The 4949-nt window shown below is 37.0% G+C and overlaps 1 pseudogene; it reads right to left on the minus strand.

Annotated features, from left to right (window-relative positions):
- Nucleotides 1-1041: 1041 nt before the first annotated feature.
- Nucleotides 1042-2659, minus strand: LOC147421906 (uncharacterized; annotated as a pseudogene).
- Between the last annotated feature and the right edge of the window lie 2290 nt (nt 2660-4949).

Below are 4949 nucleotides of genomic sequence, written 5' to 3' on the forward strand. Positions count from 1 at the left end.
CTCTCTCTCACTTGCACATGAGAGAGAGAGAGGGGGGGGAGGGTAATACAAGGGGATATATATATATATATATATATATATATATATATATATATATATATATATATATATATATATATATATATATAGAGAGAGAGAGAGAGAGAGAGAGAGAGAGACTTATGTATATTTATAAATAAATAAATAAATATGTCTATGTCAAGTTCCAAACCGCCACAAGATGGCCTAATGCAATATGACCATGAAAAGGAAAATCCTAGATAAAGTAAATACTGTTCTTTGATCAAAAGTGTATTTGCCTCAACAATTGTATTTGCCAATACTACACGCACATAGTCATATATAACCAACATCATTTATATACTAAAAGTCACATGTGCATATATATGGCACGATGTATCCTCATTTGGTATGTGAATTATTTTATATATGTGTATCCAAGTAAATATTATAGATTTCCTTACAAGTACTTGGGCATCCCGGATAGTCAAATATATCTATGTAAAGTGCAATTTCATTACAAGTGTCAGAAAAGATAATTGGACGGGATACTAGGAGAAACTTGCACAAAAAAAAGGGGTCATGGTGATATACATTGTCTCTACTAGACCTTGCTACAAATGCTAGTAAACCTGATGTGGGGCAAGTGCAGATGGAAAGCAACACCAAAAGGCTACAAATTTCCACATTAGAGCCATCGAAAGAGGCCAGGACCTCAAACACATCCTCAAAACAAAGCCAAAAAAAAGAGATTTTACATGATTAATGGTATTGTGTTTCTTTTCTTGATCTCTTGGGATTTTATATGAAATTTTTGCTACTTTTTTTTGTGGAATACATCAAAGAAATTTTTTGTTTGCATTACCAAATCATTGATTTTTTTTGTATTTCCTAATTTTGTGAAATATATTGTCCGCAATGACTCTAAGTAACACCATCTGACTTAATATGCCAACCACCTCTCTCTCTTTTCCTTTTTTTTTTTTGAGAAGAAGGAAATAATACAGTTCTTATAAAAACAATAGCCCCAAGAAAATATACCTAGGCATTGTATAGGCTAGCAATCTTAGCATTCTGCTCTTCTTTGTCCTCACTCTTCCTACCATAAACATCAATACTCACGTCTTGCTTGATGTTATCATCATCAGTAACAACCCGCTCCTTGTTTATGACATGCTTGTTGGTAAGGGATAAATTATACTCTGACCATATCTCACCTACATGCAAAATGCTAAGGAGGTTCTTCACTGCATGCGATCATTTCCATGTGCGAGCAGAACACTTGGCCCAGAAACGGAAGTCATTGCAAAACCAACCTCATGTAAATTCAGAAGGTAGCAAGGAGGTGTCCAGCTTGAGAGCTACGCCAAGGTTTGGGTCAGTGACATGCCAAAAGGACATTTAGTGGTACCGCTAATTTATATACACTCTAATGTGCTTGATTGACTGGAAGGAAGACATCCTTGACATTGTTTCCATCACGCTCAAAACAATGAGCTAACCCTACAATCAGGTAGGCATCGTCATTCCATTCTAGATTCTCTGCCAGCAAATTGCTTGACACTTGCAAGTTCCAAAACTTTCCATTGCCTCCTGCTCCGCATGGTGCAGCAACCTTCCCTTGTAGGAAGGTGGTTGAGCAAATAAATGGGGGTCGCAAGATAGAAGGTGATGCACATTTTAGCAATGGCAATAGAGAGGAGAGTCGTTTGCTACAAGTGTGAGAGAGAGAGAGAGAGAGAGAGAGAGATGTTAAACATAGTGATAAATAGGGCTAATATTTTACACTGTAATCACTCCAACGTTTCTTAAAGAGCCTTAATGCTCATGTGAGGTTTGGGATGAGATGGCATTGGACTGGAATTTTGAAAATTGATCCATATTACAAAGGAGATGCTGCCTGATCTTTTGAAATTACAAAATACAAATAAATGACTCAATCTTTAACCTCAACAATTGATCTATGCTAGGTTGTTAGTTTTTGTTATAATTCTTGACACCAATAACAAGGGGAGGGGTTTGTTGACACCCATCTTCCCAATTTTTGCCAAGTACTGATGGACTTTCATTTTTTGGATGGTGGCAGGTAAGAGCTTTCCTCCTTGGGATTATGGCAAAAACTGCAACAATAACAGATGATCCCCCATTGTCCAGCTATTCCTATAGTTGATTGATAACCCGTGTATTTGCTTCTTTGATAATTTCATAGAGTGACAAATAACAATGTATATGTCAAATGTCTAGTCCATATATCACTTGTAGTCTTATCTTTGTCAATTTTAAAGACTACTTCTTATCTCATGTAGACATAGTTCTTGGCTATTATATACACTTTGTCTAGTTTCTAGTCCCATTGTGTGGTTCAATAGTTTGTGAAACCAAACTATTGTTAGATAATCATTCTTAAACACACACACACACACACACACACACACACACACACACACACACACACACACACACACACACACACACACACACACACACACACACACACACTCACACAGCTTGGCACTAGCGTCCACCTCAAGCTGCGCATGTTGCCTCTGTATTGCATTGCCTTAGAGGTAGAAAGAAATGAAATGTTATATTAAAAGGTCTGGTGCAACAATTTACTACTCATTGTGGTCCTAAGCCACTACAACCAACCAATGTCCATGTCCCCTAGATGAGCTCTCCTTTATATAAAAATGTTGCCACATCCGCCCTCGCTGGACACCTGTTGCAATCCATGATTGATATTGCCATGATTTCCCTGTGTTTCGACACTTGACCTTTGCCTTTCCTTTCATTCCTACACTCCAAAGCATCTTGCAAAGATCCTTGTTAATCACCTCTGGTTTTACAATTTGGCACACGTACTTGACACAATCTTCGTGGATCTAATACAATGTTTGGGTACAAAATAAACAGTAATGTTTGAGGATGTTTTTTGTCGTGTGATGTTCAAGGATTTACTGCATCGATGCCTAAACAACATCGTCGAAGTCCACCTCTGTAAATAGTTGTACTGGAAGTCTCCCATATTGTGCTAGAATAGTCATGATCCTCATATGGAGCCTATGTTGATGTTGTGGTGTCCCTTGTAGACGTGGGTGTTTAGATCTCCCAAGATCAATTCTTGTCATCCAATATACCTATAGTATAGGTGGACTCTAAAGTCTTTTGTAAAGCTTGTTCATTTGACTGCTGAGTCTTTGCTCCTCTAAGGAAGTCAATGATCTTGTGAATGTCTCCCATTGTCTAATCTTCTCAAGAGACTCTCCCTATGTCTACGCAACTTTAGCAAAAACAACTCGGGGAATCTCTAATCTTGATATCTCATGACTCTAGCGACTGATACAAAGCCCTATTTGAATAGGCATTGAAAGTGGCCTCATATCTCATAGTATATTGGACAATGACATATGTGATGTAACTCTCTCTTTGACTCTATATGACACAACTGAAAAATCTTGGCCTATGTTGGTATTCTCTTGAATCTACCAATCTCAATATCCAGTTCATGTGATGTACACATCTAACTAATAGCAACATCATATCCCATTGGAAAAATGAGTGTCCATATAGGCAGGTCTGATCACATTGCCATCCTTTTCTAGCTGGAATATATATATATATATATATATATATATATATATATATATATATATATATATATATATATATATATATATATATATATATATATATATATAGAGAGAGAGAGAGAGAGAGAGAGAGAGAGAGAGAGAGAGAGAGAGAGATAGGGAGATCCATAAATAGATAGATGGATAGAGAGAGAGAGAGAAGGATTGAGGGATTCAAAAAATATATCTCTTAAAAGCTTACTTCAAAAACTAATCTTGGAGTGAAGCGAGCTTTTCTTTTAAATTGATTAGTTGAGCAGAATCTAGAAAAAGCTCCCTCTAGAAGCTCCCTCCATTCCCATCTTCACTTAAGGCAACGAACAATTACTTTATGTTTCAAAAAGTTAATAAGAATAATGTTAGCAATGGCTAATACATGCTACACTGATTATGCACCAAGTTGGGGATGTGCTATTGATGTGCACAATATTTCCTATTCATATTTAGAAGTTCCAAATTGTATAAGCTAAAGGGCTCACCTTAGTCTCATAGTAGAAAGTCTTGGAGTGCATGCCTTTATAAGAAGCCTTTTTATGCAAAGAGGCTTCATTCTTCAGGATTCATTTTTGAGAGCCCACTCTTGAGTTCTCACTCAATGGACAGCTTAACTTTGAGCTTAATTCCTATGCTTAGAAGGCTAGTGCTAATCCTTTGTAGCTAGAGTAGCTCTTCTTGATTAATCTAATCTTGTTTTTGATCATTAATCTTGTCTTCTCTCTACATTTACTTAATGTCATAAAGTAGATTTGCTTTGAACTAACTCTCTTCTAGGATGAGCATTTCAATTAGTTGATGATTTCTCTAATGCTCTTGATTTGTGTAGTGTGTGTGCACTCTTGGTCATCTAATTACAGTTTGTGCCTAATTGTGTGTTTATGTGTGTGGAGGTTTAAGAGCCTTGAGCTTAAGGACACTTGTGTGTGATATGATTAGAGTACCTTGGTTGGCATGTGATGATTGGGGAGGCCAAATTCAATGCAATTATTGTGTGCTTTGGTCATGGATGCTTGTGTTTATTGTGCTCTTGTGACTCCATAAGATTGGCAAGTCATATTTTGGTGTACTTGGTGTGTGTAGGAGTTGATTGATTAGTGATTAGAGTATGATTATAGTTAGTCTTGCTGTGGATAATCTCTACTTGCATTGGAGAGACATTTTGTTGAATCGTCTTATTCATTGTGTCCGATGACACTCTCACACTTTCTTGTGTGATGTTTCCATGTCCTAGCTGAGTGATGTTCTCTTCGGATTGATGATTTTGTCATAGTTAGCCTATGCTACAACTAACTCCCAACATTTGGTGTTGCTATTGGGGAGAGG

The sequence above is a fragment of the Adiantum capillus-veneris genome, chromosome 27 (assembly GCF_014529385.1).
Source record: "Adiantum capillus-veneris isolate H3 chromosome 27, ASM1452938v2, whole genome shotgun sequence".
Classification (NCBI taxonomy): Eukaryota; Viridiplantae; Streptophyta; class Polypodiopsida; order Polypodiales; family Pteridaceae; genus Adiantum; species Adiantum capillus-veneris.